Here is a 15,585-nt window from a genome sequence, read left to right as displayed (position 1 = left end):
CTGACATAAGCTACACCTGAATCCAATCAGTGCAGAGACGTTGAGAAGATTCACACGAAAGGACTAAATTTGTCACAAATGGGTTGGTTTCCGATCTCAATGTAGCCAAGTTGCTCGACTCTGACCTCCATTGAACAAATCAACTTAATGGGCACTAGGAGTGCTATAAAACTTAACAATGGAGTGATTTTTAACTTTTAAAATATAGTTATGAAACAAAATGTTGGATAGCTTCTACAATACTGGAAATCAAATTAAATCTAGATGTTTTTTAACAGTCTTGACAGATATAATCCTAGTTACCATGTAAATTTATGGTAAGCTGCTGTGATATTAGCCACAGGTGCTACTTTTAATATATGAGCCGCATCTGGCTGGGAATAGAATTTCTCAGAGGACTGAAAATGACCTCACTATCAGACAATGGAAGGGAAAAAAAAACAAGACCACTGTGGCATATAAAATGCTGAAGATGTGGCCCACAACTAAATATTTCACATAAAATTCATTTTAACTCTGCAGTTGTAGGTTAAAGGATATTATGCTTTCAATATTTAAGAGGCGTAGATATATTTCAACCAAATAGCCAAAAGATTAAGAATGGAAGACAGTTATGAATACCCTGGCTATGTATATAATACTAGTTTTCCAACCTTTGATCAATGTCGGAAAAAATGATGCACTCAGACTTGAAAAGAACATTTTTTTCATGGTTCCCAAGTACAAGACATGATTAGACACTGCCGAGCAGACCAGACCAGTGTAACGATTACTGAGCTGCAAGCAGCAGCAGTCTCCAGGGCCTGGCCAGCTTCACTGGGTGTGCTTTTAGCGTTCTTTGGAGTCATTCATCACACCCACGAGAACATTCTCACCAAGAGAAACTGTTTCTAAAAATCCAAACAAGTAATTATCATGCTGAGTCTGAAGACTGGCACTGTCACCCATAAGCAAACACGCGTCTCCTACCTACCCAGCTCAGAAACAAGAAGATGAACGTGCAACAGAACTCAACGGTTTGCTTCTAAGAACCCTTCCTGAACCATTCGAAAGCCATCATTTGCCCGAGAACTGGCAAGTGTGGAAATGTGACAGAGGATTTACAAAGATTTAATTTCCTATGAAATAACTCTTCCTGAATTAAACAAGCCTTCTTTATCTGGGAAAAAAAAAGGTCTCTAAAAGAGAAACATTTCTCTGAAAATGTTCCCTACACCATTGCATTAAGCTGTGAGAACAGTGGTTACAAAGCCCTGTAGCATAACATTTTCCTTCTGGGCTTCTCAAGTCACTTGAAGGGCTTGATTTCTTAGCTTCGGCAGATCAGCTTTATCCAGGTGATGATTTCCATTTGCTTTGTTAACAAGTGACTGCTCTAAGCCTGACCCCAGGGGCATCGAGGTCCTGAGCATCCCCAGGACGGTCCCCTCGTGCCTCTGTGCTCAACTGACAGCAAGAACACACACAGCACTCAGAAAAGGCAGCTCGCAAGCTTCGGCGAGAAGATGGTCACTGCATAAAGGCAATGGCTAGCTTACAAACGGTCTTTCCATTCAGCCCAACAGTGCAGAGAACCTGCAACAAAAAATCACAGGGTGTTAAGCCACTGCTTGCAACACCAGCAGCCCACGTGGGAGTGCGGGTTCAAGTCCAGGCTCCTCTGCTTCCGATCTAGCCTCCTGCTTATGCATCTGGGAAGGCAGAAGACGGCCCATGCACTCGGGCCTCTGCCACCCATGTAGGAGACCAGAATGGGCTTCAGGGCTTCCACCTTTGACCGGGCCTAGCCTTGGCTGTTGTGGCCATTCGGGAAGTAAAACAATGGATGAAAGATCTTTCTCTTTCTTCGTCACTTTGCCTTGCAAATAAATCTTTTTAAAGAAATAAAAATCAGGAGGCAAAAATATTTTACTGTCATGGAAAATGCTTACCATGCACAAAAATAAAAAGAGCAATTGACCAAAAAGCACATACAGTATGACCCCAAATACACATACGTACACATAAACACAAACAAGTTATTCTTTAGTGGGCAGAAGGATTACAGGTCTATTTCCTTCTTTGTGTTTTTTAAATTATAAAACATATGATACAGTTAGAAACAAAACACATTCTATTTCTGAAACAGCTGAACACACCACACAAGCCTAACAGGATGGTTCCAGCCTGCTAAAAGAGGAGGGGCTCATGTCAGTGGAGTTGGCAAAATCCACATATGTAAAAACCTCTTCTTGAATCTTGAAGTTTAAAACAGAAAAAAAGGGGAGACAGACTCTCAAGCTTACCTAATACCCAGAATCTGGGGCCAGCACCGTGGCACAGTGGAAAAAGGCTGCTATTTGTGATGCCGGCACGCCACACCAGGGTGCCAGCTCATGCCCCATCTGCTCCACTTCCGACCCAGCTCCCTGCCAAAGTGGCCTGGAAGGGCAGCAGAGGATGGCTCAGGTGCTCAGGCCCCTGTCACCCACCTGGGAGGCCAGGGTGGAGTTCCTGTCTCCTGACTTGAGCCTGGCCTGGCCACAGCCTTTGTAGCCTTTAAGGGACTTAAGGGAATGAACCAGCAGATAGAAAAGAATGCTTGCTCGCTCTCTCTCTCTCTCTCTCTCTCTCCCCTTTCTCACCCCCCTCTCTCTCACACCCCTCTCTTTGTCATTCTTTCAAATAAATAAAAAATAAATATTAAAAAAGTGGGGGGGTGTTGTGGCACAGCGGGTAATGCCACCACCTGAAATGCTAGCATCCCATATGGAAACTGGTTCATGTCCCAGCTGCTCCACTTCTGATCCAGCTCCCTACTAATGGCCAGAGAAAAGCAGTGGAAGACAGTCCAAGTGCTTGGGCCCTTGCTATCCATGTGGAAGACTGGGAAGAAGCTCCTGGCTTCAGTCTGGCCCAGCCCGGGCTGTTGTGGCCATCTGGGGGATGAACCAGAGGACGGAAGATGTCTCAGTCTCTCTCTGACTTTCCTTCTCGGTCACTTGCCTTTCAAATAAATACATAAATCTTTGATGTGTGTGCATATATACACATACACACGCACACAGACTGATGCCTAGGGTTGGAATGAGAGCCCCATCACCCACCTCCTCTAAGTCTGAGCAGTTAACTTCCCCAAGTTTTCCACCATTTGGAAAATGGGGACAACACCTGACCTTACGAGGCAGCTGGGCAATTATCATACAACAACCTGTGTCACTTCAGAGATCACCTAGCAATGAGCAACTACAGTGAGACACTCAGCAGTGCATACAGTAACTCTGGGATTCTCCAAACTGCCACAGAGACAGCCAGCACAGCTGTCTTTGAAGTCAAGGATGCGACATAAATAGTGACCACTGGGGCCGGCACTGTGGTGCAGAAGGTTAACACTCTGGCCTGAAGCGCCCGCATCCCATATGGGCACCAGTTCTAGTCCCGGCTGCTCCACTTCCCATACAGCTCTCTGCTATGGCCTGGGAAAGCAGTGGAGGATGGCCCAAGTCCTTGGGCCCCTGCACCCGCGTGGGAGACCAGGAAGAAGCTCCTGGATCCTGGCTTCGGATTGGCACAGCTCTGGCCACTGCAGCCAACTGGGAAGTGAACCAGCAGATGGAAGACTTTCTCTTTCTCTCTCTCTCTCTCTCTCTCTCTCTCTCTGCCTCTCCTCTGAGTAACTGTGACTTTCAAGTAAAATTAATAAATCTTAAAAAAAAAAAAAAGAGTTACCACTACACAGGATGATCTTAAAGCAGTATTTTACATCAAAATTTCCAAAACTAACTCCTAAAAATATATCTAATCTATGTATAACTTTTGTATGGTCATAGACACAAGAAAGGAAAATAAGGGTCTGATTAAAAGAGCTGTCTGGAAACACAAATCCACGTCTGGAGGCTAGCAGGTGAGCAGGCCTGTGGCAGCTCCTGGGCAGTGCATTGTGGGGACCTGGAGCAGCTGCCATGGGCCCTCAGGACAGCAGTATTCACAGCAGACTGTGGCTGTGGGTGGCTGAGGCCATGGTGCCACCATCCTGAGCGAGCTCCAGCCTCAGTCGCTCAACACTGCAGGCCACAGGCAGCCACGTCCTTCCACGGCTTTCAAAAGCACGGGCAGTACAAGGGCACACCCAGCAGTGCTCTCCAGTGAAGATCAGCCTTCTCACCCCCCATCACAGCAACTGAGCAGCCAGCGACACTGAGCACAACTAGGAACCACAGGTGTCCAGGAGTACAGAGGCGCAGGAGAGAAAGGTCCCTGGTGAAAGTGGATTTAGATAAAAGCCTGCTGGAGACAAAAAGGTGGAAAACATCGAATTCCCCTGCGGCTAAGGACATGGCCCACAGTGAACCAGATTATGGGATCCCGTGTGTTCAAAACAAGCAACGTAACGCAGGACTGAGACCTGGGGTGGGGGGGCCACGTATGGCTGGCCCAAGGCACCTCAGACCTTAGCTGGAGAGACACGCAGGACCCCACTGCACGACCTCAACCGCACTTCCTCTAACTCTGCCACTGGACTGTCACCCTAGGCAAACCACTTCACCCCCAGGCCTAGTCACCGTCTCCTTTCTGACTCTGTCATTCACAATTTCAATATCAAAGCTCTAAGATGCACAGGTTCAAGATCAAAACCAGGCTGAACAAACCCCCAGAATCAGGTAACTCAAGGATCGAATTCCAGAAGGAAAGAACAGACAAGCCAGGGGATCTGCATGAAGCACAGGAGCACGGCGCCTCCCCCCTCCAGGCTGGCCTGCGCCCCTGCCCACCCCACAGAAGCACCCTGCTGTGCTCACCCACAGCCCAGCTGCTTGCTCCAGCAGCAGCCCTGGGTCCTCCCCTTACGTGGTGTCTCCACAGAACTCGCCCTTGCATCCTTGCGAACATTATCCTCCTGCCTCCCCTCCTATCGCTCGGCTGTCTTCTGCCAGCTCCTCTTCTGTCCAAGCCCTACACAGCCTCTGTAGTCTGCATCTGAGCGAGCTCATCTACTACTTGGGCTTTTTCCTTTATATACGTAAGACTTCCCAGTAACCTGCAACCCCGGCTGGGAGTTCCTGACTCAGACATAAACCTACCTTCTTCAAGTCACTCTGTCCATGTCTCACAGCAGGTCACACTGTGTCTACACCAGAAACCTCGAGGGCTACGGCCAATCCCGCTCCTCCCCCACACTTCCACAGCTCAGTAAAGGTCCCTTCCAACCGCCCGGTCCCTCCAGGCTGAGAACTGCCTGCCATTCTTTTTTTTTTTTTTTTTTTTTTTTTTTTTTAACTTGACAGGCAGAGTTAGACTGAGAGAGACAGAGAGAAAGGTCTTCCTTCCGTTGGTTCACTCCCCAAATGGCCACTACGGCTGGCACTGTGCCCATCTGAAGCCAGGAGCTTCTTCCTGGTTTCCCATGAGGGTGCAGGGCCCAAGCACCTGGGCCATCCTCCACTGCCCTCCCAGGCCGCAACAGAGAGCTGGACTGGAAGAGGAGCAACCGGGACTAGAACCCGGTGCCCATATGGGATGCCAGCGCCACAAGCAGAGGATTAACCAAGTGAGCCATACCGGCCCCTGCCTGCCATTCTTAACACCCTCTGCTTCTCCTCCTTGGCTCCCACCGCCACCTTCCCAAATCAGAGGAACCTGGCCCTTTTCTTCACATCTGCATTTTCTCTGAGAGTTCCATGTGCCACCACCGGCTTTTGATCAGGCCGACTCCTCAACACAGCTCTGCCCACCGCACTTGTGCTTCTCTGCTTCTCCCCTGAGGCAGCTCCAGCCCACTCTCTCCTGCTGTGTCCACCCCAGAGCATGTCTCGCCTGGATGAATTCAACAGCCTCCTTTCAGGCTGTTCCCCCCACTCCAGCCTCTACATCCGCAGAATGACTTTTTTCAAATGCATCAGTTCGCTGCTTGAGTACTGAGGCCTTCCCTACCACACTCCTCAAACAGAACCGGATCTCCCAGCACCCACACCGTCTCCGTCCGTGCTGCCTCAAGATGTGTCAGCCAGTCTCTCAGTATAGGCCTCAGTTTCCTCGTCTGTAACATGAAGAAAACACTATTTACTCCACCAGGTTTTATGTACCTGCCCCACAGTTTAAGTGTTCAGCAAACACCAGCTGTTAGGACCGTTCATAGCACTACTCATAGCCTATGGTTAAAAATTCACTTTTCTGGGGCTGGCGCTACGGCATAGTAGGTTAAGTGTGGGCACCACATATGGGTGTCAGTTCGAGTCCCAGCTCCCCACTTCCAATCCAGCTCCCTGCTAATGCACCTGGAAAAGCAGCTGGGCATGGCCCAAGTCCTTGGGCTCTTGCACCTGCATGGGAAACCTGGAAGAAGCTCCTGGCTCCTGGCTTCAGATTGGCCGAGCTCCAGTAGTTGTGGCCATTTGGGGAGTGAACCAGCAGATGGAAGACCTTTCTCTCAGAATCTCCCTCTTACTGTCTATAACTCTGCCTCTCAAATTAGTAAATAAATATTTAAATAAAAGAAATTCACTTTTCTTTACTCTGCGTTCGATGAAGATGGGAACAGAACTTGTATGTTTACTCACTCAGCATCCCACAGACTGTCTGGTTCACAGTAAGTGCTCAGTAATGGTTTACTATTGTCAAAGATGCGAAAACACTCTGCAAATGGATAGGATGTGGCTAGACGAGGGCAGGGCTGGGGGATGGGAGAAAGGAAGGAAGATGTCGCGGTTGCTCCAGCACGGCCATCGATGGGGGAGCCTCGGCCAAGGTGCTGTCCAGGCCATGGCTTACCCACTTCTCCTGTGAAGGGATGACCAGGAAGCCTCTCAGGCGCCTGGCAGTTCCATTATCTGAGCAAAGGGGCTCCTTGCAGAGGCGCAGAGGAAGCACTGACAGGCGGTTCCAGAGACCCTCTGGTAAGATGATGGGCACCTTGGACGACACAGAGGAAGGCGCTGGGCTTTTATGAGCAGAGACCAACTTGGCCACAACAAGCAGCCAGTGGAGACAGGAGAGCCTACAGGTGACAGGTGTCAGTAAGCTCCTAGCACAACTCTAGGAGGAAGGCAGTGCACCCAGACCAGCAGCACAGTCCTGGTGAGAGACGCTAGAGGCCTGGACCGGTTCTGGGTGACTGACAACTGAGATCACTCTCCAGAGTCAGGTCTGAGTGCTGCTGCTGGGACAAACAAGCTGAAGGGAAGACAGAACGATGGGAGTTTTCTTTCAGGAAGCTCCAACCCTGGGAAACACTGTGTCAACAATTCTTTGGAGGAGGCCAAGGATTTGCCCTGGACCCCACAAACCAAACCAATATGGAGTTTAACTGTAGAAACCAAGCTGTGGCTGGTCACAGACGACTCTGTACCCAGTTAACTGATTAGATGCAAACAGTAACTCATTAACCTGTAACCAACTGACTGGAGGCTCAGACTGAAGCCAATTAAGGGTGTTCTGTGTCTTGCTTCTGCCTTCTTACAAACACTATCTGACCGTGTTGCTGGTAGAAGTTCTAAGAACCTAATCTGGCTGGGAACGGCCTCTCTCATGAATCAGTTTTTATTCTGCTTAGCTCAAACTTAACTAACGTAATATGCCTTTGGAATTTTCTTCTTTTAAAAAAAGTTCACTTGTTTCTTTTCATCTATCTGAAAGGCAGAGAAAGAGAGAGCTTCTAGCTACTGGTTAACTCCCCAAATGCCCACGACAGCCAGGACTGGGCCAGGCCAAAGGCAGAATCTCAGAACTCAATCTGGGTCTCCCACATGGGTGGCTGGGTCTCAAGTCCTTGAGCCATCCTTGCTCCCTCCCAGGGTGCATTAGCAGGAAGCTGGTTCAGCAGTGGAGCAGCTAGGACTTGAACTGATAGAGGATGCAGGGCGGCCCAAGCAGCACTGGCTTAATCCACTGCGCTAGATCATGCCTGCCATAAAGAATGTTTCTTTTAACATGCTAAACCTGGAGACCAGCATTGTGGCATACCAGATAAAGGCACTGCCTACATCGCCAGCATCCCATGTAGGTTCCGGTTCGAGTCCTGGTTGCTCCACTTCTGATCCAGCTCCTTGCTATGGCCTGGGAAAGCAGTAGATGGCCCACATCCTTGGACCCCTGCACACAAGTGGGAGACATGGAAGAAGCGCCTGGCTTCAGATTGGCCCAGCTCCAGCCATTGCAGCCATTTGGGGAGAGAACCAGCAGATGGAAGGCTTCTATCTCTCTCTGTCTCTGCCTCTCTGTAACTCTGCCTTTCAAATAAATAAATTAATTTTAAAAAAAAATGGTAAACCTGGAGGAGTCCACCACAAGGACTGCCCCACCCTCAGCCAATCGCAGTCCAGCTTGCGGAGCACAAATCAGGGTCCTTATTTCCCCCAACACAAGGAAAACTAGATGTGCCCTCTTTCTTCCTCTCCCTGACCAACGCCCCCCGCTCACCTCTCCCTCGGCTCCCTCCTTCACAGAAACCTGCCGGGTCTTCAAGGACCAACTCAAGGCTCCCCTCCCCCAGCAGCCATCCTGGAGAGCACTCCGCTCAGCCCACTAGTGCTTCCCAACTTACTGCTCACTGATGTGGCAGTCTGAGTCAACCACCGTGGAGCCGCCACTGTGGCACAGAAGGTTAAGCCACCACCTGCAGCAGCAGCCGCCCATATGGGCGCCAGTTCAAGTCCAGCTACCCCACTTCCAACCCAGCTCCATGCTAATGCACCTGAGAAAACAGCAGAAGATGGCCCAAGTGCTTGGTCCCCTGCACCCATCTAGAAGACCCACAAGAAACTCCTGGCTCCTGGCTTCAGCCTGGCTCAGCCCAGCCATTGTGTCCATTTGGGGAGTGAACCAGCAGATGGAAGATCTCTCTCTCTCCCTCTCTCTCTCCCTCTCCCTCTCTCTCTCCCTCTGTCCCTCTCCACACAGACACTGGGCACCACTTCTGTTCCACCCTCCTGTTTGCGACCTGGGCCCAGGGAGGTACAAGCCACTCTACGGTTGCCAACTCAAGTGCCTCACTGCACGCACTGAGCTCCACAGAGCCAGACCCTGCGGCTCCTGGACCAGGCCGACCGGGGCTGCTCCAGGCCTCTGGTACACATGCACAACCAGGGCTACAATGGCAGGAAAGGGCATCTAAAACCAGGCTGATGAAGGATACTGCAGAAGGCTACCGTCTCACCCAGCTGGCTGAGAGCACACAGCAAGCAGATGCATTATTGGCACTTGCTGTTTTGATAGGATTGATTCCAACAATACAATTAAACAACCTCTGACTGCTCAAGACTGATACCTGGGTTATTCCCCAACAAGCACAGCTTGGTAAATATTCACCGCCTTAGAGGAGCACGATGAAACCCACATAAGGAAAAATAAGATCTCTCCTGGGGAAAAAAAAAAGTCCCTTCTTTTTCTAGATCACAACAGGATCTAGAAATGCTGCTACAGGAACCAGGGATGTGAGTCTGCAGCCTACTACCTGCGACTTGACCCAGCGTGGCCACAAACAATTCCATGATCCCAGTCTGGTTCAGGGTCCTGTAAAATCTAGTGGACGAGGCAGAACGCCCCATGCTAGGCGGGAGCTCATCTATTTGTAGACCTGGGAGCGGGTCTACACCCAGCTGCGGCTTTTCTCCACAGCTGCCTGCTGATGGCAGGCCTGGGAGGCAGCAGGGAAGGCACAAGTAATTGGGCTCCCACCACCCAGCTGAGGGACTGGGACTGAGCCGGCAGCTCCCAGCTTCAGACCAGCTCAGTCCCAGTCTCTGACAGCATGTGGGGAATGAGCCAGCAGAGGAGGGCTCTGTCTCCATCTTTCTCTCTCTCTCTCCCTCTCTCTCACTCTCTGCCTGCCTCACAAATGAATTAATTTTTCTTTTAAAAATGCCCCATTCCAACACAGACCGGAAGGACTAGATGATAGTAAATTATCACCTGCTGCACAGAGAAGAGGATGCAGGAAAAGGAGAACAGTCGGAGCCAGGGAAGAAGACCCTCACTCACCTGTCTGCACTGTGGGCCTGAAGTCCCTGGAGGGCCCACAGCCATTGGCCACCGCCCAGCCACGCAAGGCTGTATGTGCTGCTGAGGGTCAAGCAGATGACACGGCCACGTGACATCCATGCTCCGAAACATGTGAATCACATGTCAGTGTCACAGCCTACAGCACCCAAATCCTGCCAACCAAACTCACTGAGCAACCCCAACACCGCTGATAATGGCCACGCTGGAGCAGTGGGCAGGCTACCAAAGAAAAACAGAACCAGAATGGGCAAAAGCAAGACTGCAACACTTCTAAGTTATTATTGAAGGTCTCCTTTCAATTATTTTCCGCCGGTATTGAACCAGCAGTCCATTATTATTAATTCATCTTCAGCCTATTTAAGGGGCACCAGCAAGGCAGGCTGAGAACGAACGCCTCGGTAATTTTCTCTAACTCTTGAGTGTTATTTTCTTGTCAGTTAAATTTAAAGCAACCCATTTGTGACCACTTTATACCAAGTTAATCTCATCTAAAGTGCTTCACAAACTCTAACAGCTACACTAAGGTTTTATACTAATGAGAGCAATTTACATAAATGAAATTTATGTCAATGCATTTCATGACAAATTTTTTATTTTATAATAATTATAGTACTTATATGATAACATCTGTTGATATTCACAGTCTAAACCTGGCAAAGATTTAAACCACAACATTTTCCATGCATCATGTACATTATCTGTGAAAAGCAATAAAAAAAGCAATGAATGCATTAATCATACCAATATCATCTGCAAAGCATAAATCTGAAATACCTTTCACGTCAGCCCAAAATGCCTTTTTATTTTTTTACACACCTGATTTTACGCCATCTGTAAAAAGGCAAGACAAAGACTGTTGAGGAAATGATATTTCTTGGCTGTTTGACTTTTACAAAATACTGGGGCTAAGTTCTGTAAACAGAAGATTTACTACATGACTAAGAAAAACTGATGCAGTTAAAAGTCCATTTTTATTAAAGGACGGCATAATGACCGCAGTGTTTGCACGCCGCCGCGCGCACTCGCACTCGCACTGGTGACACCTGTTTCGCATTTCTTGACTATCTGCTGCACGTGCTTCCGCAACATGTGTTGGGTCCGCACCTATTACACGACACAAACAGTGAAGCAAGACGCTCAGTGATAACACTTTAGCCTCGCATTTCCCCACCTTCATGGACACTGAGACCCAAGCTCAAGCCACCACCTGACAGCACCCACACAGCCCTGCCCAGGGCTCCCCGGGACTCCGAAGTGAGCACCCACACGACCCCACACAGACATGCGCCTTCACGCCTCAACTGTGAGCGAACCTTTGCTAAAATACGAGCACCCTTTCTCAGAGTTCCAGTCCACTACGGTTACAAAGCCCTCAGTGGGCGTGACTCAAACCCAAGCTATCATGTGTGACAGCCACACACGTTTTCTCTGCACCTGGCCCCAGACCCACAAACTAAGTCTATCCTTCAGAGGCAAAACGACACTTTCTGACCTATACAATGCCCACCATTAGGAACATCCTCTCTGGGGGTGCTTCCCACCTCAGCAGGCAAAATGGCTTCTTTGAGAACAGCTCAGATGGGGGTGGGCGCCTGGCTTGGCGGTTAGGGTTAGGAATGTGCTTTGGCAGGGCCAGGGTCATGGCAAAGCAAGTTAAGCCGCTGCCTGTGACGCGGGCATCCCTGTTGAGTGCCAGCTCAAGTCCCAGCTGCTCGGGGTCTGATTCAGCTCCCTAGTCATGCCCCAGAGGAGGCAGCAGCAGATGCTTCCAGTACTTGGGCTCCTGCCGCCCACGTAAGAGACCCAAATGGAGCTCCAGGACCCTGGTTTCAGCCTGCCCCAGCCTAGGCTGCTGCAGCCATTTGGGAAGGAAATCCATGGATGGAAGATCTCTCTCTCTCTCTCCCCTTCTCTCTGCAACTCCACCTTTCAAATAAATACCTAAACCTTACACATTTTTTTAAAAAAATGGCTTGGAATGCCTGCATCCCATAACAGTGTGCTGGGTTCAAGTCCCAGATCTGCTTCTGATTCCAGCGTCCTGCTAATGTGCACCCTGGGAGGCAGCAGTGATGGCATGAGTGCTTGAGTTCCTACCACAGATGGCAAAGACCTAAACTAAAAGACCTAAACTGGCTTCAGGGAGGCATTGGGGAGTGGACTAACAGATGGGAGTTTTCCCTCTGTCTGTCTATCTGTCTCTTTCTTCTTCCCAAAAAAATAAATAAATGCGGCAGCATTGTAGCACAGCAGGAAAAGCCACCGCCTATGACACTGGCATCCCATATGGACACCAGTTCAAACCCCAGCTGCTCCACTTTTGATCCAGCTCTCTGCTAATGGCCTGGGAAAAGCAGAGGCAGATGAACCAAGCACTTGGGTCCCTGCCACCCATGTGAGACACCCAGAAGAAGCTCTTGGCTTCAACCTGTCCCAGCCTCCACCATTGAGGCCATCTGGAGAGCGAACCAGCAGACAGAAGCTCGCTCACTCGCTCTCTCTCCCTATAACCCCTTCAAATAAATAAAAATAATAAAATGCAAAAAGAAACTGGCAAACATTTGTTTAAAGATTGATTGATTGATTTGAAAGCCAGAGTTACACAGAGAGAGAAGGAGAGGCAGAGGCAGAGAGAGAGAGAGAGACAGAGACAGAGACAGAGAGATCTTCCATCCGCTAGTTCACTTCCCAATTGGCTACAATAGCCGGAGCTGTGCCGATCTGAAGCCAGGAGACAGGCACTTCCTCCAGGTCTCCAATGCGGGTCCAGGGGCCCAAGGACTTGGGCCGTCCTCCACTGCTGTTCCAGACCATAGCAGAGCGCTGGATCAGAAGCAGAGCAGCCAGGACTAGAGCCAGCACCCATATGGGATGCCAGCACTAAAGGCAGCAGCTTTACCTATTACACCACAGCACCAGCCCCCAAACATTTTTAAAACAATTTAACTATTTTATAAAATAGTTAATCTTTCAACAGATGCATTACTGATACATAACTATGTTATGCACAACAACAACAACAACAACAACAACAAACAAAAAAAAACAAAGCTCGACTAACCATCTGCGATGACAGCTGCTGAGACGGCCACCACTGCCCTTGCAAAGGACCCTAGAGACTCTGGCCAACAGCTCTCCTCTTCCTATGTCACCACGCCTCTGACTCCAGTAAGTGCTTCCAATGTCAACCAGAAGCCCAAAGTCAGACTCCTCAACCAAACATTTTTGTAAAGTCCGTCCGTATCGGTTAACTTTCAACTGTTCTGCAGCAGCAGTCTCTCCGGGCACACCAAGAGAAGCATTCCGCAAACCCCCAAGTCACACATGGTGCTACGGAGGCCAGATGCATGGAACTGCCCCTCCTCCATCCCCATTCCAGCTCCAGAGGGCTTCCAACAGCAGCAGTCACAACAACCAAAATGTGAATGAGATGGACACAGCAGAGAACAAATGAGCTTGGACTTTGCCAAGCAAAAGTTCCTAAACTTTGACAAGACACTAGACTGACTACATGAAGGTGCCATTTTTTTCCAAAGATCTATTTTATTTATTTGAAAGGCAGAGTTAGAGAGAGAGACAGGGAAAGGTAGAGAGAGAGAGATCTTCCACTCACTCGTTCACTCACTGAATGGCTGCAAGTGCGGGAGCCAGGAACCAGGAGCCAGGATCTTAATCTGCTGCTCCCACATGGGTACAAGGGCCCAAGGACTTGGGCTATCTTCCACAGACTTCCCAGGCACATGAGCAAGGACCTGGAATGAGCACCCAGGGGTTTAACAGGAACCCATGTGGGATGCCAGCATTGCAGGCAGTGGCTTAATCCGTTATGCCACCATGTCAGTCCCAGAAGGTGCCGTTTTTTGAAAGTCAAAACCAGCTGAGTGGGGCTGATTTTGTGGTGCAGCAGGTTAGGCCATCCCCTGCAACACCAGCATGCCACATAAACACTGCTTTGAGTCCCAGCTACACAACTTCTGACCCAGCTCCCTGCTAACGTGCCTGGGAAAGCAGCACAGAATAGTCCAAGTAGTTGGGTCCCTGCACCCACTTGGGAGACTCAGATGGAGTTCTGAGTTCCCAGCTTCAGCCTGGCCCAACTCTGGCCCTTGCAGCCATTTGGAAATGAACCACAGAATGGAAGATTTTTTCTGTGTCTCCCTCTAACTCTGCCTTTCAAATAAATAAATAAATCTTGAAACAAAAAAATGAATAAGCCAGCTGAGCACCAGCTGTGGGCATGATCCAGGGCAACACGACTGGGTGCTCTGCTGGGCAAGGCACGGGAGCGCCTCCTCCGGGAACGCAGGGATGGCAGCACGGTCCCTTTCTTGAGGATGCAGCCCCCATCACCAGTGAGAAACTCCTTCTATCACCTAGAACCTTCAGGCCCCACGTCACACGCCTGCTCCTGGTTTCCACACTGAGCAGGGACGACAGCCCCAGGTACCCAGCAGTGAAGGGACGGAGACAGTTCTCCCAGGGGGGCTGCGTTGCTGCTGGGCCGTTCTGGGCTCCCGCCTTGGAGGGCTCCACCTGCTGGCATCCGGAGCAGCTGTTTCCTGGGCTCCACAGCCTCGTCTTCCGCACCTCCTTCTAAAGCTCAAACATCTTGATTTTCTAAGCTTCCCATTGACCCCCAGACATGACAACGTGTGACCAAATGCACCTTGACGGAATACCTGCACACGCATTTCCAACAGGCATCTCCCTCTTTCAAAGTGCACACCCTGCAGCTTGCAAACCTAGGAATGAGTTCACTTGCAGACCTCTCCCTCCTTCCGCACAAATGCCACCACCCCCACCCAGTCTGAGCCCAAGCACTCCCAATGCGTAAAGTCCCAGCATCAAGCCCTGGAACTCGCACACTGTCTGCTCACAGAGCCTCACTGTCACCGTGGAACTGCCCACCAACCCAGGGCAACCGCACACCTGTGCACAATGCCCCAGGGGAATCTCACGTTCAAAATTCATAAATAAATCTTTTTTTTTTAATATTCTTAAAGAGACAGACAGAGATGTTCCATCTACCAGTTTACTCCCACAATGGTTAGGGCTGGGCCAGGCCAAAACCAGGAGCCAGGAGATTCTTCCAGGTTTCCCACGTGTGTGCAGGGGCCCAAAGACTTGAGCCATCCTCCACTGGTTTCCCAGGGGCACTAGCAGGGAACTGGATCAGAAGTGGAGCAGCCGTGTCTCGAACCAGCACCCATATGGGATGCCAGCATTGCAGGTGGAGGCTTAACCTGCTATGCCACAACACTGGCCCCTATCTCCAAATATTTCTAACCACCAGAGCTATCAAACAAATTTGGAATATTTGCAACTGACTGTATCTTAGAAGAAAGCCTCTGAGAGAAAAGATGCTCAGATGCATTTTGCGGCCTATTTGCTACTACAGGGAAAACCTAGAATGACACGAAGCTTTGAGAAATCGGTTTTTCCTCCAGGGTCACTGCAACTGTTCCTAAAATGTAGTCACATTTTCACAGTAATAAAGACTGAAATAAAGCTGTGACGCCACTGCACACACTACGTAAGCAAATCATTTTTTAAAAAGTTACACCCAGGCCGGCGCCGCGGCTCACTAGGCTAATCCTCTGCCTTGCGGCA

The 15,585-nt window shown here is 49.7% G+C and overlaps 1 protein-coding gene across 6 annotated transcripts in view; it reads right to left on the bottom strand.

Moving 5' to 3' along the window:
* The window catches only part of PCBD2 (pterin-4 alpha-carbinolamine dehydratase 2), a 53,556-nt gene that overhangs the window by 29,925 nt on the left and 8,046 nt on the right, over positions 1 to 15,585 (bottom strand). The gene's annotated exons all lie outside the window — the stretch shown is intronic.

Source organism: Oryctolagus cuniculus, chromosome 6 (genome assembly GCF_964237555.1).
Source record: "Oryctolagus cuniculus chromosome 6, mOryCun1.1, whole genome shotgun sequence".
Classification (NCBI taxonomy): Eukaryota; Metazoa; Chordata; class Mammalia; order Lagomorpha; family Leporidae; genus Oryctolagus; species Oryctolagus cuniculus.
Note: the sequence above shows the minus strand (reverse complement) of the source record. Positions and strands in the feature narration are given on the sequence as shown.